The sequence below is a fragment of the Danio rerio genome, chromosome 17 (assembly GCF_052040795.2).
Source record: "Danio rerio strain M-AB ecotype USA chromosome 17, GRCz13ab, whole genome shotgun sequence".
Classification (NCBI taxonomy): domain Eukaryota; kingdom Metazoa; phylum Chordata; class Actinopteri; order Cypriniformes; family Danionidae; genus Danio; species Danio rerio.
In genome coordinates, this window is record NC_141037.1 from 33388128 (window position 1) to 33413217 (window position 25090).

A 25090-nucleotide genomic window follows, 5' to 3' on the forward strand; every position below is an offset into this window, starting at 1 on the left:
AGTTCTCAAAATTACTCTTATGAGTTAGTTCTTGTAACAACTTGCAAACTTTCTGTACTCTTTTAGAGGACTTATAGTTGTATACATTAAATACAGTTTAGTTTGTGGTTGTGTTCATTATTTGTGTTAATAATTAAATCAAGATTAGTTCAACTATATAACTAGGCACTGTATGCATTTATTTATTTAAAACACACACACACACACACACACACACACACACACACACACACACACACACACACACACACACACATATATATATATATATATATATATATTTTTTTTATATATATATAAAACAAATGCATATATGCAAAGAAAACAAATCTAATGAGTTTACAAATTAAGTCATGTGTAATACAATGAAAAGGCACAGGAAAAAAGTACTGAACACATGAAGAAAGCAAGACGTAAAAAGGCAGTGAAAGCCCAGACAGCAGCTGAAATCACTTAGTAGTTATTCAGCAACACTCCACTCTTCCTCATTGTAAATTGATATCAGCTGCCTTAGTCCACATCTGCAATGGCAGGAGGATGAAAATAAAACCAGGGTGGACATTTCAGAAAGACGTTGATCCAAAACACAGCCAAGGAGACTCTCAAATGCTTTTGGAGAAAGAAAACCAAGCTTTAGAATCACCTGACCTGAATCCAGTAGAAGTTTGGATAGACAAAACCCACAGAACATCAAGATTTTTATACACTCTGTTGAAGTCTGAAAACGTCACACCTGGGCAATGCATGTGACTTCATTCTACGTTTGAGAGTTGTCTTTAAGATACTAAATCATCTAATTTGCTCACAGAATTTTTGAATACTCTGAATTATAAAGAATTATTATTTTTTTCAATTGTATACATTTTTTGCATTATTTTTTATTGTGTGTTTTTTAATTGTATTACAATTTTAAAAAGAATGCAAAAATAAGTGTTTTCACTTAAGGAACTGGATTGTGAACCCTTCTGTGGATTAATATTTCATCATGCGATTTTAATTACATTGTTCATTGACTTTTATAACCTTTTGAACCATAAAACCATTAAGTGACCTAAAAAATGATTAGAAAATGGTTGGAGCATTTTTTATTATTATTATCGTGCGCAGTCAGAATACACACGCAGTGGTCTCCCGCAGTCTTGAGGGAATATGCACGAACATTATGAAATTAGCGAGCAGAAGGTGATCTGTTCCTGTAACAATAAGAGGAAGCCCAGCGGCCTTCAGTGTGAGCTGAGCCAATGGAGATCACGCAGTGAAAATCACTCTGAGCAGCAGCGGGAGGAGAAAGCAGGAGGATGTGCTCAACACAGACAGGATTTTCTCCTCTCTCCTTTCACTCCTCTGATTAGCCCTGCTCGGTAATATAGGCTAGAACTCAGCAGTGAATCTCAGCAAACATCTCTGCTGTCTCTCTCACTGTTTCTTTCCTTAATATCCAGACTCGCACCTCAGGGCATGTTCATATCAGCGTTAAAACAACCAGAAGAGAAAATGATTTCCTTCTGTTCTACTATTGCCTGTTGTTGACACCTTTGAATTCGATATTGGCTTTTATGCAGAGAAGAATTGGCCTTGACAGGCAAATTGAACCATAATATATCTGACTCATAAGGCTGTGAGGATCTGGGCCACCCTGCACCACTGGGGGCGTCCCGTATGCCAGTGGGCCTATTCGGATTTCATTGACACTTAAAAAGAGCTGAAATGTAGCTGTGTTTGTGCTGGCGGCGCCAAAAGACAATTTGAATTGCACAAGACAAACCTCAACAGAGCAAGTCCCGAAAATGGTAGAAATTCCATTTAAGACATCTGACCTCACTGAAAGTCACTGTATAATTTGCACACTATTACCACTGAGGGCATTCTGGGAAATGTCAACTCGCAACATTTCCTATTGTTAACATCTTGTGAATGCCGTCTCCTTAAAAATGTTTTACAAATCTTTTTGTGTGTCTTCAAACTGCTTAAGCTGTGCTGGCAGATGAGATTCGACATCCCTGCAGAATTATCAAGATTTTTCTCCTTCAGTAATTGGTGGAGGGGAGAGTTTTATTTTACTTTCCGGCTAATGACAGCCCATGGCCTGAGGCACAAGGGAGAGAAGTTTCATTTCACAGACACCTGCAGAGACTTACATTTTTTGGCTAAAAGAGACACTTTGTATGAACTCCCTTCTCTCAGCCTCTAATGAGAACAGCCTTTTTTCAGCCTGTTTTAATTGCAGAATATGCATGCAGAATATTTCCTGAAGTTCATGAATATGATATGAGCACATTTACTGATGTAGGAACACTTTTAGGTGCTGCAGAGTAAGCTGAATGTGTAAAGCAATCAAGCAGGAACATCTGAACGGGTTGAATAAAAACTACCGGTGCAAATGAAATGCCAAATGTTCTAGTTGGAGTAGCAGATTATTAGTTAGATGCACATTTAAAAGTGAATTTTAAAACGAATGCAGTTTAATTTCAGTGGAACCTAACAAGGCACTGAAATGTATGTTATTTAGTTTTACTCATTCCGTTTGTTGGCATAAAAACACCATTCAAACGTTTGAGTCACTAAATTTTTTAGTTTTTGAAAGAAGCCTGTTAGGCTTATCAGAGCTCCTCTATTATTTTTGCAGGAACTGTGATATGCGGTGCATACCAAACAGAATATATCACCCTCCAAAGAGCACCGAAAAAAAGGGGAGTGAAAACAATCATGGCTTCTATTACATATTAAAGTGTCGTTCCAAAACTAAAGCGGTCAAAACTAGCCACTTGAAGGGCCCTTCGGAATGAAGGATTTTTAAGGGTACAACTGATGGACACTTCGACCCCTCCTTTGCTCAGGGAAGTTGATTGTAGTTGCATACTGCATTACCATTCGGAAAGGCTCACCCCTATGCCCTAATCACTCTGAAAGAACCCTTCCAAATGAAATGCAGTGATACACTCACTGGCCAATTCATTAGGTACACCTACTGTATACAACTCATTAATGAAATGATTAATCAGCTGATCACATTGCTGCAAATCAATGCATTTGCACACGTAGACATGAGCTGCTTCTAAATAAGCGATCTTGTGAACCAAAATTCAATTCTAATACTCAAAAACGCAAGAACTGAGGATGTATGACAGAACTCGGATGTGTTCTTGATATCACGGATGCACTGAATGCAGATTTCACAGCATTCACTCAAAGTCCCAGAAGTCTTTGCAGCTAAATAAAGGAGGAGGGTACAGTGTGGCATTTTATATTCATTATTATTTACAGTCCAGAGATATAGCCAAGCTTGTTAGCCTAAAATAGCCTAATGTCAGGAGTTTCCCTAAATGTGACTGTAAAAGTAAATATTAACATGAAAGTTTTAATAAAGGCATAAACACATCTTTATTTTTCTGAAATAATTAGAATCTGTTTATGTGCATTGTAAGACTTTTGTACATGCTACATATTTAGAGCAAACAAAAATAAATTATAAATATTGTAATGTTTAAAAAGGATGGCACGGTGGCACAGTGGGTCACGCTATTGCCTTACAGCAAGAAGGACACTGGTTCGAGCCTCAGCTGGATCAGTTGGCATTTCTGTGTGAAGTTTGCATGTTCTCCCCGTGTTCACGTGGGTTTCCTCAGCTATAGTGCAAAGGCATGCGCTATAGGTGAATTGGGTAAGCTAAATTGTCCGTAGTGTACTGTACGGTGTACCTGTATGTGTGTATGACTTGGTCCTCTAGGTTGGGGGTTGAGTGTTGGACTTACAACTCACCTGGTAAAAATTTGATGTTATGAAATACCTACATGGTGTGGCTAAATATCAGCTTTGATAAAAATTGTGTAAAGGTTATTTGACTATCATGAAGATTGCAGCTTATTTGTTCACAGGATACCTCCTATGTTTTGGAGGTCTTCTGTAACTTGGCAAGACCATTTTTGAAACGAACGTGAGTTCATCCCTCTGCATTCTTGGTGTTAAAAAAAGCCATGGTCAAGACAGTCTGCTGAAGAACAATGAGAAACTAAATTGATAGTGACTTTAATTTTGGTAAAGGTTGTTGGTGCCAGACAGGCTGTTATGAGTATTTCAGAAACTGCTGATCTACTGGGATTTTCATGCAGGACCTGTAGGGATGACAGAGAATGATCTGAAAAAGAGAAAATATTGATTATATTCAGATTTAATTGTCCCTTTATACATTTTGTTGACTTTGTTACATTGCACCTATGCCAGCTAATTCCCAGCAAACAATTTTGTGTTTAATAGATGTCTAATACAAGACATCTAAACATTGACAGCTTGGCTAAAACAAGGCTAAACTTGGGCTGTTAATCTAATAGACATCTGAGAATAGCCCAAAACTATAGACTAGTCTTCAAATAGATAGATTATACAGACTTTATGTGTAGTCATTCATTTCTGTTTATTTGATGACTAGACTAGTTTTGGCCTATTCTTAGACGTCTATTAGATTTTCACTTAAAGGCCAAATTTAGTCTTGTTTTAGCCAAGACGACTATGTTTAGATGTCTATTAGACATCTATCTTTAAAAACAAAAAAATGCTTGCTGTTATTGACTGTAAGGTAAGGGTTAGTGGAGCCTGTTAGTGGAACAGTGTCAGCAGATATTAAACAGACACCTCTGCCAATTTTCGAATGAGAATTATTTGGTATGTAGTTGCAATCTAACTTATAGTCAACAGAATGCGTAAAGGTATATACAAAGAGTACTAAACAAGGCTATCATGATTATCAATAATGAGAGACATCAAACACCTTCCAATTGTTACCATCAAAAAAAAAAAAAAAAAAAAATCATTTATACCCCAGGCAATTAAGTTTTTAAGTTCTTCCTCTCTTAGTAGCAGTTGATGCCTAGTAGACTGGATATTTATTTATTTGGCACATGTCTGTATATATATATATATATATATATATATATATATATATATATATATATATATATATATATATATATATATATATATATATATATATGTATGCCAAATTTGAATTGTCAGAAGTCAAGTTTGTATGCTGCAAATTAAATTTCCCTGCAGGGACAAAAATGTCCTAACTAACTAACTAACTAACTAACTAACTAACTAACTAACTAACTAACTAACTAACTAACTAACTAACTAAGGGACTATCAGAATAAAGTGATGCAAAAATATCCAGTAGGTGGCACTTCTGTTGGCGAAAATGCCTTGGTGATGGCAGAGGTCAGATGAAAATCGCCAGATGCTTCCATGTCAGTAGGGACCAAATGAAAGATAGCATGATGCTATTTAAGGACCAATCTCTGGGAATATTTCATGCACCTTGTTTATTCTACACAATGAAAGAGTTAAAGCAGATCTGAAGGCAAAATCGGGTTCTCCTCTAAATATCATCACATTGTGGAATTAAAATGGATTTTGAACAGAGATTGTCTTTATACTATTGGCCATGAAGGTCAATTTCCTGACTGTGGGTTCATTTATTATCCCCAGCTGTGCTGTATTCCAGTGCAGGTACAGTGGAGGGGTTCTGACACTAAATTAATGCACCAAGGAATTGTTCTGAAGCAGGTTTATGAAGTGTTTACTCCTCCAGCTAATATTTCATGTACATCTCAGTGACTGAGTGAAAAATGAAGATTCAGTTCAAAATGGCAACATATTACTCTCGGGTGAAGGAATGAAAATAAGTCATTTCTAAAAATGAAGAATAAAAAATAAAGGCTGCAATTTCTATGTTTTATTATTCTTTTATTTTATTATTGTAAATACAGCATGCCAATTATCTGAATTTAAAAAATAAAATCTGCCATATTCGTAACAACTGCTTAGCAAACAATTGTAATTTCTATTATTTACACTACGTCTAAATATTATTTAAAATGTTGTGTTAGGAAAATGTGCTTTTATTTACATTGACTTAATTAAATATGATCTGCATCAATACACATTAAAAATGCACATATGCCATGGAAAGTAAAGAACTTGTTTTCCTAAACTACTGACATCATGTTGCTAACCAAACAAAAACAATATTTTGATGAAATAATCAACATAATAATCATTTTGAGTCGAACAACAAACACATTGACATAACATTTCACTAAACATGACAACAAAATCACAAACAGCAGTGTAAGCCCTTGGTCAAACAATACAACCATATTAATTATTCATACCATAGTGCATGCTGGGAAGAGTGTGTGGGGCTGAAAAACAAATCACTTCTTCAGTGTACAGAACTAACAAAGCCTTCATCCAAATAATCTGTTATGTTTTTCGGGTTGAATTAATACTGTAAGAGTAGCTATAGAGTAAAAGCGTTTCTTATCTACCTGAATAGTTGTTCTTCATAAGAGCAAAACACCAAATCCATCAAGTAAACATTTTGTTTGTTGTCTTTCAAGATTATTTACGTGATATAAGAGTCATATTTCAGCATGTGTGATGATCAGGACGGTCGCCCGCGTGTTTGAAGCAGCATCAACAAGGTTGATTTGTGCCCAGAGGAATTCTGCTAATTATAAAACACAGAGATGACTCGCGTTAATTAACAATCCAATTACGCTTCCCTACATTTGATTTTTTTTCACCCACATTGTAATCTTCCAATCTCTCCATCTCTTTCTCATTTAAATCGTGTCATCTTGTAACGAGGTGTAATCAGTGTGATAATACAAGAGCCAGCCAATTAAAACGCGTCAGTATTATTACTTCTCGGCTTTTTAAACATCGCTAACACACACCCACCATGTGATTACATAAGATCTGCGGGTTAGTAAGTTACAGTATAAGTAGATGATACCGATGGTGACTAAAGTAAAGCAGGACTTCATCTCAGCTCATTTCGCATCCTCTCTCAACCTTTCGCTTTTCCAAACTCTCCCCCCTCCTTTATCCCTCTCTTTTTTCTTATCAAACGCACACGGTCTGCAGCAGTGGATGAGGAGCATCGTCTGCGTCCGCGAGCGCGCGCCAACTGTCTGCACTTGAAAGTCTCTCTCTCTCTGTGTGTGTGTGTGTGTAATGCGCGCACCCATGTACCTCTCTCAGTGATGTGAGAAATCAAGAGGGGCACATCTCTTAAGCCTCCTTGTGGTGGGATTTCAATTTGACGCACTAAACGAAGCGCGCATCTTCGCCCTCATACACTCTGCATGTGTGTGAGTGCGCGCGTGTGTGCGCGTGAGCGTGTCCGCTCGCTGCAGCTCCGGCGTCGGGCAAACCCTCTCACTGCTGCACTTCAGCAAATGTGGAGCAACTCGTCTGCTGCCGGCCGCCTCGCATGGCTCCAAAACCAGCGGATATGCCCCAGTGCCGCGGGAGACTGACGCCTTCACTGTCTTCCTCTCCTCCGCTAATGGTCCTCTCAGGGTGAGTGTGCCCTCCGTCCAGCCCCGGTTTTTTTTTACATCAAGTGCTGGACGCAGGAAGGTCTGTTTGTGCATTGCAATGTGCTTCGTTGAAATACGGCTGGCTGACGGTTACTTACACTGTACCGCAGCTGACTGAGTGAGCTTGGTTCAATTACACTTCATCTGTGCCTGCATGTGCATCCTCAAAGTGGAGGATGATAATTCACTTTTTTTCCCTGCTGTCCTTTGGGGGTTGCTGAAGCTTGTGAGGTTGGACATTGACGTGATTTGATTGTGCTCGCTCTTGTCATGCAACAGTCTGATGTTTAGTTAGCCAGTTGTTTTTTTCCCTCTGACATTTATGTTCTAGTAGTTCCTGAAAGCTTCATATTTTTGGCCGCAAAGGTAAATTGATGAAGGTGGGATTATGTCCTTCGTGGATGAGGGCATTTTTGTCTCCCACGCCTCAGCTGTGTGTTTCCGACTATGTGATTTTGCAATATGGATAACATGTATCTTCAGGTAAAGTATGTATTTTATTGATGGAGATCTGTTTAAAGGATGTTAGTCACTATAATGGGTAGTTAAGGAAGCATTTATTGGAAGCTGTATTGTAGTCGTGTCGTGTACTCATCTAGAGAACTTTTATATAAGGTATAAACCTGTCAGCAAAACATGAGAGGATGTGCATTTGAATGATGGTAGTCCTTCTGTATGATATTGTGCTTCATCGTCAGTATGTGTGTGTTTGTGTGTGTGTGAGAAGGAGAGAGATTTCCACTCTGTCACAGACTACTCTGTATGATGAAATGACACTTTCTATCTTCACTGTGATTCAGAATCTCATCTTCTCCAGATATGAACTTTTTGTCGTTTGTACACATGCCAGGATGGGAAATCCTCCAGCGTATTACTTTTCACCCATTTTTGTAAAATGTTTCCATCATTCTTTCATTACCTTCTCCTTTTGGGAAAATGAGATGCTCAGATTTTTACCTTTTGAGATCTTATTCTCGGGTTTGAATCTAGGATGAGTGAGGCATTACATCCTTCCATCTCATTTTAGTATCATTTCCGATCTCTGTCTTCCCCAGTCCTGCAGTCTTATAGGCCTCTATTTGAACAGACGATGAATGCGTTTAGTCACGCACCACAGCGTCTTTACTCTCTTTCCTTGTTTTACTTCGTTTTTTTGCTTGTTCTTCAGCTTTTTGTTCAAGTCAAGACTGATGGTGATGATCCATTGAAATTAGCCATTGTGTTTTAACTCTACAATTGTTAAACAAAGGCAAGATCATTTACATGATAAATGACAGAATTTCACTTGTTTTGTTCAGCACTCCAAATCTCTCTAATGATATTCAAATCAACATGCAGAGCAAATTAAACACCCACTTTTATCTTTCTCATCTTCTTTAAAGGGATAGTTCACCCAAAAATAAAAACTGCATAATCATTTTCTCAACGTTAACTTGTGCCAAAACAGTTTGAGGTCCTTTGTAAAGCTTTTTCTAAACTAATTTTAAGACGATCAATTGCTTATGACTGACCGCTGCTGGTCCCGCATTAGCTAATGCATGATTCACCAATCAGATGAGTCCTAACTCATTATAAATAACCTTAATTATGATTGTTCCTTACCTCAGTCATCTTTGGCTTGAAGAATCCCCCCTTCCACCCCTCCTCTACTTTCTTTTCCTCGATAAGGTGGCATGGTGGCCCAGTGGTTAGCACTGTTGCCTCACAGCAAGAACGTCACTGGTCCAAGTCTCTAACAGGCCAGTCGACATTGCTGTGTAGATTTTACCCCTTCTCGCCGTGCTCGCCTTGGTTTCCCCAAGATTCTTCGATTTCCTCCCACAGTCCAAAAACATGCGACATAGGCGAATTGACCAAACCAAATTAGCACCATAGACGAGCTCTTAATCAGCAGTATATCTCTCCATAGCAATCCCTAATTTGTCATTAACTATAAATAGCAAGGGAGTTCTTGAGACCTCCCTGAGCTCAAATTCCTCTCTCGGCCTGCAAACGGGGAGGGAGCCCCGGGCTCGAGGATCTTATGAGCTAAGGGCTCTCTGCTGGGACAACATGCCAAACATGCTTTATAAACAATCATCTGCAAAGTGTGAACTCCTGAAGTTCTGTTGAACATAAAAGAAGCAAACCTGTCACCATTGACATAAATAGTCAGAAAAAAAACACTATAGAAGTCAATAGTTACAGGTTTCTGACATTCCTAATATATCTTTTTTTTTTGTGTTTAATAGAAAAACATAAATATAAACTTGTTTAAAACAAGTCAAGGGTGAGTAAAAGATAAAAATAATAATTTTTGGGTGAACTATCTCTTTAATCTGAGACACGGTGGCGTCGTGCAGCATTATCGCCTAACAGCAAGAAGGTCGCTGGTTCGAGTCCCAGCTGGGTCAGTTGGCATTTCTGTGTGGAGTTTGTATGTTCTCCCCTCATTGGCATGGATTTCCTCTGGGTGCTACGATTTCCCGCACAGTCCAAAGACATGCGGTATAGGTGAATTGAATAAAATAAATTGGCCGTAGTTTATGTGTGGGTGTTAACGTGAGAGTGTATGTGTGTTTTCCTGTACTGGGTTGTGGCTGGAAGGGCATCCACTGGGTAAAACATATGCTGGATAAGTTGGCGGTTCATTCCGCTGTGGCAACCCTTGATTAATAAAGGGACTAAGCTGAAAGGAAAACAAATAAATGAGTATCCCTTTAATCGTGCCATACGCTGTAAAGGATGTGTTAAGATGCAATAATCAAAGATTTTATGACAAAATAATAAAACATTTTTGAGATTTCAGTGGTTATTCAGTGCTGTTCAGAAATTCATATTATAATAAACAAAATAATCTTCAAGCATTTCTGAAAAATCTAAATTGTGTTATTTTACTCAAACTTAAGTAGTTTATGCTGCTGTAGTGATGCTGTCAATAAATCAAAATGTCACTGTCAGTTCAGCTTGAATTATGCAATGGTTAGAGTATAAAAGCGGTCATGACCTGAGAAATCTAAATTCCCTTGATCTTCTTTGACATAAAAGAGGTCATTGTATTCTAAAAGCCTCCAGTAAGTTTCAGAACTCAAAACTTTCTTGTTAGCTTAAAACATGCTACATTGAAGCCAATCTGCCAAAACGACAGGTTGAGGAATGTGCCACTTTATTATGTAATCATGTAACTAAACTTTGTAAAAGGAAATCAACAGCTGCTTTTACAACACTACTAGCTTAGTCCCACCCTCTGACTTGTGCATATAGAAGATAAATAATGTGAGAGGCAACATTAAAGATGACTCAATAAAGACAAGTTTTTATGCAGTGCTTCATTAAAAAACGCAGTCTCTGCATTGCATTTCTTCTCATCCCAACAGTAGGAAAATATGGATGTACTTAATGAGATCTTAGTCATGTCATTTTATCACAGATTTGTTTACGCACAAGGCAAGACCAGATTATCAGAAATACTGAAAGTAAGATGATGCTCTGCTGACTACATTGTACCTGACATGTTGCACCTCACAAGTGCGAACGCATGTTTTTATTACAAGGTTACCTTAGCTTAGTTAATACAGATCGTTCGAGGGTTTATTCACTTTTTGATCATCAAATATACCATTCAAGTAGAAGATTAACATTGGTGGGCACACAGAGGTCCTGTTGAACTTTTTAAAAATGGTTAAATAATCCATTTATGTGCCCGCTCTACCAAATGGTTGATCATCATGTTTTGACTGTTTTAAATAATGGTTTAGACTCACAGGATAGTTGGTTTAAAAAAGAAACCTAACAAACATAATCCTGTTGCACTACTACAAGCATGTTTAATGAGTATCTGAGATATTTTTTGGCATACTTTAAAAAATATACATGATTTAGTGAATATTTTTTTAAGTAAATTGGTCTTGCCCTTCAGTTTTTTAATAGTATATGTATTAATTTCGGTACTTTTAAACTGGCATATCAACCATTTGGTAGAGGTTGATATTTTAAAAATTATGAAATGTGTTGAAAAAATATGCATTGAATGTGTTTACTAGCAACATTAGGATTTAATAAATGCAATCCAAACTTTTTTTTCTTGGTGGGATAATTAAAGGGGTATGCACCCAATCACACCAGTTTACTTAAGAACCTGTTATCTGCCATGCCTACTCAAAAAGTTTGTTCCCATGATGTAGTCAAAACAGGTCGGAGCATATTACTTGTACATTATGATGTTTTTTAAAATGTTAATATCGTTGACACTGCTTTGAGTGCACCCAAGAGAGTAGTACAAAATTAAAAACGCAGTTCATTGCCTCTTAAAATGACAAAAATGCCTAAGCATTCATAAAATGCTACTATATTTCATTTCGAATAAAAAATGAATGGTTACATTTTTTTCCATTGTGGTTTATGCACCAAACTAATGGTTACATTTTCTTCTTCTCATGCACCCACCACTGACAGTGGTTTAATGACACCCCAGTGTAAATCACAAATCCAAAAGGGGATTCCTCCACTTTCAGTCACTTTAATACTTTAGCTTGTTAGTGGGATTAGCGCCACATTTCACATTCACAGCCCCTCGCACAGAGCTGTGGTAATAGCAGTCATTTGATCCCATGCACTCCTTACATGGCTTGCTGATAAGTCTGTAAATCCAGTGTTACAAACTAGTGCACCTTCTCTGTACCAGCCAGTGACCAAAGGCAATATGTTGCTCAGTGAAGCCTGAGACAGTAACTCCATTTGAAACGATTTAGGATTTTTCCGCTAGTTTTTACTTTCTTGACATTCTGTGAAAATAAAACCAGACAATTATATGTTTTTTGTATCAAATATGTTCCTCATTGTAGTTAAACGACATTTTTAACCAGATTACATAAGAATAATAAATTAAATGTAAATACATTTACAGTGGCACATTTTCCACACTGTAATGTGTTTCATATTTACAAAAGGGAAGAATTCTTTAGAAATATATAATATGCTTTCTTTTGGATTAAAATTGAAATTTGCTTTCTCTAGCAAGATGAGAAGAGAAAGGAAAATAATCTCATTTATTTTTACACAAATTGGGGTGTTGGCTATTCATGAAATTTCAAAGTTATTGAGTTACAAATATTCTAAAACACAGTATTAAAAAATTAAATCAGATAACTGTAAAGAGCACTGATTTAAATATGAGAACACTATCAGATTCCTTCTAGTTATTAATGTTAATTTGGCAACTCCTGCATTTTCTTTATTTTCTAAATCAGAGCACCAAAATATTTAGCCTTAGCAAAAAAAGCTGTCCATTACAAGTCTGTCATTAGAATATTGCACCTTTACATTATCACTTCCTCATTCAAGGCCCTTTTATATAAATAAATAAATAAATAAATAAATAAATACATACATACATACATACATACATACATACATACAAAAGAGGACAGGATGATGTGGAGAAATGAAATTGACAACCAGTAAAAAAAATGAGCAGGATATGTTTCTGCTGTGTCTCAGTGTTTAAGAGACTGATCTGCCGAAGTTCAAAGGCATGTAGTGTGAACCAGGTTTTAGGTTTTCAGCCAGCAATATTCATGCAGGTCAGTGAACCTCCTGTTTCACGGTAAATGAAACGGAAGCTGAAAACATTGAAATTATGAAATGGCCAGGACAGGGTCCTGACCTAAACCTGATCAAAAATTTCTTGAAATCCTTGGCAACAAAGTTATACTTAAGAATTCCAGTATAGTCACCAAACTGTGGAGACTGAAGAAAAACTGATCAAGATCACATTAGTTTACTAATGAAGCCAGTCAAAGCAAGGGCCTCTCCACTCATTTCTGACTGCTATAACCTTCTGAAACTGTATTTGTTGTTGTTGTTTAATTTGGAATTTAATAATTTTTTGTACCATTAATTTGGTCTTCTCGAGCATAACATTTTAAATATCTCCTACTCAGGAGTGTCAGGACTAATTTGTACCTTGTTTGTAAAAAGGACCATATATGTTAGACAGGAGTGTGAGGACTTTTGGTCTCCCAGCGAGCAACCTTCCAGTGACTCATAACTTTTTACTGTACCGCAGTGTCAGTGCTTTCGGGTTTCAGACTGTGCAACCATGTGGTGACAGCGGAAGGCAAAGGCAGCTCTGGAAAATCATTAGATTGTTTTTCACGTTAAGGTTTGGTGCTACAAGCAGGGCTCAAAGCCCTTTGCAGAATAAAAGACAGAGATTACAGCTCTCCCAATATTAATGACTGTTGCACCACATGCAGCTTGGGATTATCATAAAGGGAGGAGGGGGAGAGGATAAAAAGGGAAACATTTGACTGGCTGGGGATATTATGCTATACTGTGTGCTTTTGGAACAAACAGTGCATTTATAAATCACAAACACGCCAAGGTTTTTCAAATAAATAGCTAGAAGCCAGCTTCTTTTTTCAGGAACTGAAGTTAGTGACTCACTTCATGTTAATTTTTTAATGTCGAATAATTGCATGATGAATAATGTCAAAGGTAAGATCTGAGTAACAGTATGGAGCCAGGTCAGCCTTCATTTTTGCCAGCACTGAACTCCAATGTTAATCAATGGTCACGAGTCACAAAAAAAATACGTCAGTTTGTGACGTCTGTGACATTTCCAACAATATTGTATTACAAAGTGGTCAACCTTTTTTCAAAGGCACATAATGAAATATGTCAGTTTAGTGTGTTATCAAAAGAGCAACAGACAGGGACAGCTCAAGACCTCAGCCTGATGCAGAAGGACAGTCAGTCAGGTGCTGTTTTATCTATGGCAGAGGCAGTAATGCATCCATCCGGTTTCTCTCTCTCCCTCTCTCTCTTGAATCTTGCATAGACTTCTTGGTGGGTTGAAAGCTTGCTGGTAGTTGGTTGATTGCTTCCCTCACAGATATTTTTTTAAAGGCAGCATCGTAGAAATAAAAAAAGGAAGACAGGAAATCAAGCTATCAAATCAGCTCAGTTCAAAATGATGGTTTCAACTAGACGTGATATTAAGAATCTCTAAAATATGCCTGCATTCTCTACCTCATCTTTAATAGTATGCAAAGCATCTAGAAAAACATTACAACAAAAAACACAATGAATTAGATTTTAATATATAAAAGTTGTGCCTACACTCCACATTATATAAAATATATGATGCGTATTAAATTTTTATAGGCAATCGCTCTATGTTGTCTCTAAGCGTTAGCACCATTTCCCTTCTAAATGTTACAACGCTTCATTCACACATCATGCTTCATTTGCATTACAAAACATGAATAATATTTGTAGGTTTTTTTTACAACAGCCGAATACAATTGCATACAACAAAGCTCCTGATGCACGCACCACAATAAAACCAGCTTGTGTGGTTATATCACTGCAACGTAAAAGGAATACTAATTATATCTCTGTGCTAAAAAGTCATATCAGCTCACAAATCTACAGCCAATCTTATTATCCTCCCAAAATCAGGAGATTAGGACAGATTTTTGGTTTGAAGTCCCTTGTGAAACTGACCCCTAAATCTGAGGTCTCTTTCAGTGCAGATTATCAGGCTGTGCTCCAGGTTGATATGATTTAAAACACTGAAGCAGGCATAAATGAGACCTTAAGCATAAAGAAACATCGGGCATTGAAAATGGATGTTTTGTACAAGACATTGTTTGGAGTTTTGGCTTTCCTGCCTATCTAAAGAAGAGCCCTGAGAGCTTTACATATCAGTAGTACCTGCTGCTGGTGATAGCTATCCATAGACATGACCGGATAAAGGTGTGGGTTAAATTAATAAATAAATGTGGAAAAACCTAGAAAAATGCACATAGCTTTAGAGTTAAAGGCTGTTTCTTTTTCACAGTCATTTTCAATAGGACCAGTGGGCCTGTTTGAACTGACATGCTGCTAAAGTGCATGAGGAGAGTTAAGAGGATTACTTTTGCAATTTTAGATTCAATGCATTACTCATAATCCTGGGGTTGACGGTGGCCAAATTGTCAGGGTTGAAGGGGGACCTCTGTGTGTGTGCTTTAAAGACAGAGAATGAGAAAGGCAGATTTGGTTTAAAGTGATAGTTCACGCAAATTTTGAAGAATTGTGCTCACTTTTTTTTTAACAATTCCATAAAGATTTTAACACTGATGAAGGATTAAAAAGTGCTCCGAACTTGCAAAGACAAAAATTGAAGGGGATAGTTCAACCAAAATGAAAATTTACTGTTAATTTACTCAAGCCGGCCTTCACAGTGGCGCAGTGGGTAGCATGATTGCCTCACAGCAAGAAGGTCACTAGTTTGAGTCACAGCCCTTCGGTGTAGAGTTTGCATGTTCTTTCTGTGTTTGCGTGGTTTTCCCCACAAGTCAAAAGACACGTGGCATGAGTGAATTGGATAAGCTAAACTATCTGTAGTGCATGTATGTGAATTAGTGTGTATGGATGTTTCCCAGTGATGGGTTGCAGCTGGAAGGGCATACACTGCTAAAACATGCTGGATTGTTGGCGGTTCATTCCAATGTGGCGACCCTGGATTAATAAAGGGACTAAGCTGAAAATAAAATGAATGAATGAATTTAATCAAGCCATACAAGATTTTTCTTTTTTAACTGAAACTATACTTTATTGATTGTTAAAATAAAAGTCTGCAATTACATTGAATTTTAATGTTGTGTATTGTTCTGTTTTGATGGATTTTGACTTATTTTTTTAATTAAAATATCTCTTATGTACTTATGTTTTCCCTAATGTAAGAAGAATGTTCAAATCTAGTGAAATTTTAATTTTAAGTAGTAACATGGACCGTGTCATGTGTCACCATACTAATGATGTCACACCTTCGATTTTTGGATTGGTTTTGTATAAAACAGAAAAACGCCAAAGTTAAAATGTTGTGCTTTTAATTAGACGGCACAGAGCAGCACAGAACCTTAAAATGAATTTAGTATGATGGTATAGCACTAATCTATATTTAGTATAATGATATAGCACTAATTCTTAACCTTCCACCCCAAAGCATCATAATAAAAGCTCCGCTGCTTTTATGTCATGTCGTACTCATCTCTTATCAGCAATTGCTTCAGCAGTTACATTTCATTTTTACATCTTTCAGGCTGCAGCTGCTGTCACACTACACATTTTGCCCCGCTGACTTCCATTCATATGCGTCAGAATTAGCCAGACAGGAAATGCAATTTTATGTGACAGAAAGTTCAAGAAACCCTAAAGTATTTTCTTTTAAAATTTTAACAGATTTGTGTGTTAAGCATCAATTAAGTCAAAGTTGCAGTCACCTGTCAGATTTAATTATGGGGAAAACTGGATAATTTTAAGCTTTTGTCAGTTAATTTTATCTTCCGTGTTTAAAATAATTTTTGAGGTGGGATCAAAATTGGTGTTGTAGCGTTCATCTGCCTGTCCAGAGATGACGTTCTTATTATTATTCATAGCGGAGTTTATCCTAAGTGAATACCCTGCTTCTTGATTATTTATGAGAACCCTTGCTTTCTGATGACAGACCTGCCAAACTGTGAGACTGCAGCCACACACGGCACACAGTTTTTAACATGTGTTTGTTGCCATGATACACAGAATTTGTTGCATGGCTTTCCTCTCTATTCTGTCCGGGCTGCCGATACAGCCAAGCTGTTTGTGTGTTTGTGTTATCAGTTGAGTTCGTTACCATTCAGACACATCGCCTATATCTGTGCTGCTGTGTACATATGGCAAATATGTTTAAAACCATCCACATTAACGGCAGGGTTAATTGTTGAAATAGACAGGGCAAGAGACCTGCTGCACTGCTATCCACTGTGTCTGCATTAAGATCCGGGTATTCAGGAGGAGATAAGTCCTCCTCATTTAGTGTTTATTATAAACATGATTATCTTTATGATTATATAACAAATTGTGGTTATGTTTAGCCTATATATTAAATTAAATTACGAATAACAAATGTAGCAGGACATTACATTTACTTACTGTTTATTTCTTTGCATTTTAACCTTGTCTACTATTAAATCATGGGTCTCCTCATGTTTTGTGTCTGATTTTGTGTGCCAACGGACAGTTGTTTGCTTCACTCTCCTCTTTTTTTCCCCTGCTCTGGCAGCCACGCCCACTGCGCCCTCTGCTCACAGAGCTCCACGACCATTTTCTATATGTAAAGATATTTGCGTATTGCTGTAAATCCTGTGTGTAGTAAGCAGTGTGTAAGCAAGGCGCACAACTAACGTGCTCTGCACTGGACTATACTCTTGCTTTGATCTGGTCTATCGATCAGTCTATTTTAGTTCCTCAAAATAGCAACATGCCAGCAATGCGCCTTAACACGCCTCCTTATTTAGACCAGAACACCTATGGGCGCACATATGAGCGCAAATGCATTTGCTTTTTAAACAGCATTGTGCGAAACGATTTAATGACTCTTGCGCCAAGCTGAATATGATAGGGCCCTAGGAGTCTTATAAAATGAACCTTTTTCAAAAAAAGGTGGTGTTCCTTTGAACACTTCAAACCTGAGAATTTGATCAGTCAGATTTAGGAGTGAATCATTCAGATGAATTAACCATTAACTTGAAAGCCTTTAAATGAATTTTTATTTGCTAAACTGGACATTATTACATCACTGGACATTACTACATCACTTTAGTATTTAGTACTACCCATGAATCATCCAAGAAGAGTAAGAGCTATATTTTCCTTGAATAACCACCTACTTAGTTCATAGTTCATAAACTTTTTTTAATGATAATTAATGATGAATTCATTGCTTTTGCCTAGAAACTACCAGGCTGAGGCTGAGCAAATGATTACAGAATGTTAATTTTTAGGTGAACTATCCCTTCAGGAGACTAGTCTGTATCTTTATAATGTCATGGTATTTTTGCTAAGTGCCCTTGGGAAGAGAATTTATTCACTGCAAACTAGTGATGATGACGGTAATTGTTATCTTCAAGAAATTACACTACTATTACAACACGAAAGTGTCACTGTGGCGTCTGGTACTGACCACTGACACTTTTCAGCAGACTAAACAGAATCGGTTCCACAAGTGTCCACCATTAAAGTTTGAATAATTGCCTGAATGAGGCTTTGAATGCCTTCCCAGGACATTTCAGAAACATTTCCCTAAATGCTACGACGAGTCCTCACAAATGACCCAAAGAGTGTTTTCAATCCTAATCATAGTCGCGATTCAGTTGGCACTTACGAGGCACGCAGGTGAGCCACTACCATGTGGATTTAATTAAATTACAGAATCAATGAATCAATCAACCATCGCCATCTGTTTAAGGACAGATGGTGCTATAAATCAGAGATCGGTGTGAGTGCAGATGCTACGAGGGATCTTAAGATTTTGACATGTGTATAGAAAATATTATTCTGACAAGTGATTCTGTATTTTAAAAGCATTCATCTGTAAGACACGCAATAGAAACTGTGCAATTGATACAAACACCTTTTTTGGTCATGTGCCAAATGCATGTTTCTTGGTGTGCTACATGGCCTGCTGGGTAACAGTTCACCATGTAGTCCACAACTCTGCATGTTCTGCAAAAGTGCACATCATGTACGGGCATGTAAACTACTCTTCCGAGACCTAAAATGATGAATGGCTTCACTGACATGCACAATACCACTGACACCAAACCACAAACATTTGCCATCTTAATTCACTGGATGTAATGTAGCTCATATTTGTAAATTAACAGGGTTAGTTTAGTAATAAATATAGTGTTAAATTATAGAATGAGTTTTATTAAACCGCTATAATGGATTTTTGAAAATGACCTTGCACACAGTGTGTAACACAGCACTAAGTGAATGAAAACATCCAGCTGAGGTTTAAATCTGAAAGTGCACTGTGTTAAACCTATTGATTCTTTAATGAAATGGGTGACTCAAAGTAATCGTGTTGGGTTCAGATCTTTTTGACAAAGAGACAGTATTTCGGCAAATATGTAGTGCCAGATCTGGTAAAACGTGAACGTGCCTTTCCCTTCAGACATTAGTGGAGGTGGGGGATCATGATACGAAGATGACAATCACTGACTGGTAGAGATTCGGCTGTGGGGAATAAATGTGGGGTTAAAGTTAATTTTCACAACAATACCACAGTATAGCCAACATAACGCTGTGTTTGATCCTGTCATTTTTCAGATTTTTGATACAATAACCTACTTCAATGCAGGATTTGTCATCCGTTTACTATTTGCTAAAGGAGACTATTATGTCTGAGACTTAGTCAGACTTTGACAAGGACTTTGTCAGTAACTGTTATGCTGTGTTTACACTAGACGCAGAGTGTGCGAAAAAATCACTATATTATTGTGTAAATAGACGTGTGAACATTTTGAGTTTACTCGGTTCATTCTTGCATCAAATCCGCTTCATTCACACATCAAATTCACTTTACAATAGATGCAAATTCATGTCATGGGCTGGGCTTCTGTCTGCCCAGTGACTCTTTGTTGCTAAATGGCTAACATGGATTTTATTGAGAGAATAGCTGTGTTTTTGTGCTTTAGGAAGGCTGATAAACAGCATTGATTCGTTTGGAGCCATGTCTGAGTCCACTAGATCCATTCAGAGGTTCATTCAGCTCTGTGAGTTCATAAACTCCTCCAGAAACTATACCTGGAAGATGGAAGCTTTCAGCGGAGCTTCCGACTGAGCTGAGCCCAGTTTGATAAACTGTTGTCCGGTGTCGGGAAGAGGATTTTCCCCCAGGACACCAACAACAGGTGCTACGTCATAATCATGCTCCTACAAGAGAAAGCTCCTGATTGGTTAACGGGGCGCGAATGTTCGCTGAAGTTCCGATTTTCCAACTCGAGTATTTCCCTCGTTAGTGTGTCAATTGCGCAAAACGCTCAACTTGATCCGATTCATTCGTGTGAATTGCATCATTCACATCGCCTCATTCGTCAGTTTCATGTCACAGGATGTCTATTTGCGTCTTCGCATTGACCTAACATGTAAATCACTCGCACTTGACGTTTCACCCACGTCTGGTGTGAATGCAGCATTACAGTTCATATGGACCAGCTTCTTCTTCCTCCGGATCATAACATGTAAGTGTAATTATAATTGTTGCCTCCTTACAATAGCTCCGCGTTTTGTGTAGTTTGCAAAATATGTATTTAATAATGTGTTGTAACTTGTAATAGTTCCACGCGGATTGTAATCATTCATCTATTATAGATCAGTGCTTGTACTGTATCGCTCAGGTTAAATCTATAAGCGGCTTTTTACATATTGCATCCAAAACCATGTTAATAATGTGACACGTGCTTTTTCCTTTACCAATTTAAATGCATTTCTAAACTTGTTATCCTCTGCCGTTTGTCTTTGCTATGGCCACCATCAGGTGTTCCTCACATGTGCTGCATGGTCAATTTGCAAAATAGTTCCACTTTTGCCATTTGTGGATAATTACTGAATGTATGTTGTTGGTATTACTTGGGGTAAGGATTAAAAGTGGAGTAACATGCTGGTGCTTAATTGCATTGCTTTATTGCATTCCTGCATTGGACTCTCACATACTCTGCTACTTCATAACCGTGGTGGGCGTTTCTCTCTGTTTCGCGCTGTACCCAGTAGACCAATCAGAACAAACTGGGTAATCAAACCAATCACAGTCGATTAGCCTCGCACAAAGGAGGGGTTTGGGAACAAATGATTCGCTGAATGAATCAAATGGGAGTCATTGGAATAATTAGGTAAAAATAATATTATAAGACAATGAAAGTTTTTTTTTGACGCATATCAACCTGTTGTTGGAGACCCCAAAACCAAAATATGACCTTTTATAGTGCAAAATAGAGGGTCTTTAATGTATTCAAATTTATATTTACTTTTAATTGGGTATTAATTATATTTAAGTGTAGTTTTATGTTGAATCTTGATTTTTTTAAAAAGAGGATTAAGCTGCATTTTTTTTTATTTTCAGTTACAGTGTGCATTTTTAGTTTCAACTAAAATCTATTAATTTAAATCTACAAATTTTATTGAATTAAATTTAAATATTTTAATACTCTCATCCTTTCCAATTACCAAATGTATTTTTAGTACATTAAGATGATTTTAGATAGTCAATGTTAATTACCCTTTGTCAACAAAGATAAAAAGGAAATCTATAAAATGTATTAAGAAACAAAATGTGTACAATCAGACTGAAGTAATTGACCCTGTTTGGGAATCTCTGCCATTAAACACAGCATATTCTGCAGCCTGGCTGTAAGTCCCCACCATATTAGCTCCAAAAATTGACAGGGCACCAGGCTCATTATTTTGAGATGCTGATTGAATCGTTAGAGGGGGCAGTTCAATGACTCAAGGAGGATGAGTGTTATCACTGTCCAGTCAGATAAGCTTACGAAGTGAAAATCAGACACCGAAAGACACTGCTGCTGCCTGACGGATGACAAGGTGTCCATTTGTATTCTTCCCTGTTACCAAGCCTGCCAGAGATTGCAATGGCTAATAGTAAATGATGGACCACAGCTGAGTGAAATAAATATGATACTGAATGAAAACTGTCCTGCCACTATATTTATATACATGCTGATACATTTGTTTTACACTGTATAGTCTAGTTTTGACAAGTTACAAATTGTGTTACCAAGAAATGTATGTGCCCAAATATGTTAGTGATCTGACATCTGAGGCCTTAAATAGTTGAGATGTACTTTAAACCGTACTTAATGGTGCATATTTGGTGAAATCTCAAATACTTAAAGTTCTTGAGACTTTTATTACATTATGTTGATGTATTTCCAACTAAAACACAAAATTGAGAGAGGTCAGGCTTTCTTGTGCACATCATAGCAAACTTTATGTATGAGCTGCATGGCTAAGGATATTAATATAGAGTTGCATTGAAAGCACTAACATTGAAGGAAACAGAAGGATCACCATTCCAGTGGTGGTAGCAAATGGTTGGACTTTGATATAAGATTACCAAAACAAACATTAATTTTCAGTGGCTTAACTTGCTCTGATTAGTTATCCATCTTAAGTATACCAATGGGAGCAAGTAAAATAAACATTGCAAATTTTGATTTCACGCAGACTTTAAAGGGGACCTAATATGCAAAAATGGCAACAGTGTGTGAATAAAGCCAACCTCGAATGCTAAAAGTTAATTATTCTTTCATTCATTATCTTTTCGGCTTAGTGCCTTTACTAATCAGGAGTCGCCGCAGCGGAATGAACTGCTAACTTTTCCATTATATGTTTTACGCAGCGGATGCCCTTCCAGCCGCAACCCAACACTGTGAATCACCCAAACACACTCTTTCACACACTACGGCCAATGTAGCTTATTCAATTCACCTATAAAATAAGTTTTTGGGCTGTGGGGGAAACCAGAGTACCTGGAGGAAACCCACACGAACACGGGGAGAACATGCAAACTCCACACAGAAATGCAAACTGAGCCAGCTAGGTCTCGAACCAGTGACCTTCTTGCTGTAAGGCGATCGTGCTACCCACTGTGCCACCATGACGTCCTGAAAGTTCATTAATTCGTTAAATTTTTTACAACTAGACTTAAAATTCTCCCTCTGTACATGTCATCGGAGGCGGGAAAGTCTCATGAGAAGCAGCCGTCCACCATTAGAGTTTTTACACCATAAACGTTAAAGATAATATCATCATTATAAATGTGGAGTTTAAGGATGCACAAATGAATGTAGTCTCCATAGACTTACATACCTCATTCTGAGCCACTTATTATTATTATTTTCTTATGTTTTCATAGACAGGGATAACACTTGAATCTGCTGCTATGCTAACACACAGGCCTTTGTAGCTCCAGCCTCTTTTGAAAAGAGCAGAATCTCATTCAAATTTAAAGTGACAGTCACCAAAACAACACAATTTTGATCAAAGCCTTAAAGGGAAGGTTTCAGAGTTATAAAACAATATTTATTTGGGGTATTTGGAGATGAACCTTCACATCAAACATCTTATTTTACATTTTATAAAAAGCTGCCCCTTTAATATTAAACTATGGACATGAGTGATATTTCAAATTGTGCAGTTTCAAAGAACAATTTGTGCTCCTATTTTTAAATGAAGCCAAACATCTAGCACTGACTAAACCCAACTGTGTTGTCACCTTGTGTCAGCTTGCATCTGGTGCCGTCTGGACTAAAAAGCTGCACATGAACACACCAAACAGATGGCAGCCAACTGAGATGAGAGTGGGCTTGCATGAGAGGATGTGTCTTTCCGCACCCAGAGGGGCAGTATCTGTTTTCTTGTTTCATTAAGGGAAACTTGCATTTTTGACTTGCACTTTCAAAAAGTAATCAAAGCAGCATTCGTACCATTTTTACAGTACTTTTCACTCACCCACAGAGGGATTCACTCTTTTAAATATCACTGATAAGCTAATAATCCATTTAATTTGCAAATATTTAAGAAGATTAGTGAAATTTTAGCTGGCCTATTTGTATTCCTTTCTGACTTGTTTACTTGCTACGTCAATTCAGTTTTTTAACTTGTGCTCTGATTTTTTGCTAAATAACCAACCAGAATGCTCTCTTTAGCTGATTCTACATGCTGAATTGGGCCAACGTGATTTGACATCAACCTGACAAGAGGTGGTGTGTGGAACAGCGTGTAAATATGAAGACTCGCCAATTCATCCTTGTGAAATCTTTGTGGTATTCCTCCCCTAATATTGTGAGGGAAAAAATAATTTTTTATTTATTTAAGAATTTAATTTAACATTTAAATGTAAGAGGTTCATCTCAAATCATCATTTAATTCTTACAAACAAGTGCATGAAGTCCTGCTGTTGTTTTTGTTTATTCTCTTTCTCTTTTATTTTTTGCCCTCTTTTCTGACTGTGAAACAAGTCCTCATTTTTTTCAACTGTAACATCTGGTTGTAGGCTTCAGTATCCATTTATTGAACGTAAAAGGTTATGTTTTAACCTTTTTTCTTTAAAAGTTTAATGCTTCAGCTTTCAAATATTTAGTAGCGAGCGAGCTGAAATCCTGTGGCCATTTACTCTTAAGTTAGGTAACTTGTTGGATGGTGCAGTCACCCCTAGAATATCACTTAGAGTGGTGTATATTTATATTTGGCTTGTGTGTGCTCTATATTGTGTGCATGCAGTTGGAGTTAAATGCAGAGCACAAGCTCCTAAAATGGCTCACCGTACCTTGGCTACATCACTTTGCTTCATTTCATTTTAATACGTCAGAAATCCCCTAGAGAACCATGTAGTAAGCAACTATGTAGTCAGAAACGGGCACATATAAATCAAAATGTAATACTTACTAATCAAATTTGTTTAGTTAAAATGAAAAGTTCAAGAAACCTTTGAGTATTTTTTGGGGATTTTGTGTTGAGCGTCAATTAGGTAAACTTTAGCACCTGTTAGCTTTTATTGTGGATAAACTGTCGTCATTTTTGAGCTTTTGTTAGCCAATTTCATCTTCTAGATTTAAAATCATTATTGGGGAGGGATCAAAATAGGTGACATAGCGCTATCTGCCTGTCCAGTGATTACTTCTTGGTTTCTTGTTAATATTCAGTTTTCTTATCCTATGAGAAGACCCTGCTTCTTAAATATTCATGACAGCACGTGTTTTTTTTGTCTTGAGAGCTGTACAAGAATTAGAGAATGGTGGACCTTGTCTTTTATCAGTTGAGGTTGTTACCATTCAGACACATCCCTGTATTTGTGCTGCTGTGTTCGCCCATGTTTACAATCTCCAGATTAGTGG

At 37.3% G+C, this 25090-nt stretch overlaps 2 protein-coding genes and 1 long non-coding RNA gene across 7 annotated transcripts in view; 2 read left to right on the plus strand and 1 right to left on the minus strand.

The window, feature by feature from the left end:
* Positions 1 to 25090, plus strand: part of LOC147839992 (uncharacterized) — a 782854-nt gene that overhangs the window by 629445 nt on the left and 128319 nt on the right. The window lies entirely within an intron of this gene.
* The window catches only part of insyn2ab (inhibitory synaptic factor 2Ab), a 207493-nt gene that overhangs the window by 98957 nt on the left and 83446 nt on the right, over positions 1 to 25090 (plus strand). For 2 of the 5 annotated variants that reach the window (XM_087290739.1, XM_087290736.1), the window contains exon 1: positions 6778 to 7365. The exons of 1 other annotated variant lie outside the window; for it this stretch is intronic. The gene's annotated coding sequence lies outside the window, so the exon portion shown is untranslated. Of the gene's footprint in view, positions 1 to 6777; positions 7366 to 7440; positions 7869 to 25090 lie in introns of those variants that run through there. 2 more of the 5 variants (XM_087290740.1, XM_087290737.1) reach the window with 2 other exon arrangements.
* LOC141378610 (uncharacterized) lies at positions 1067 to 7016 on the minus strand. The gene is made up of 4 exons (XR_015513564.1): positions 6589 to 7016; positions 6327 to 6505; positions 6171 to 6200; positions 1067 to 4135 (listed from the first exon to the last, which is right to left on the minus strand). It is a non-coding gene; the product is annotated as an uncharacterized LOC141378610 (long non-coding RNA).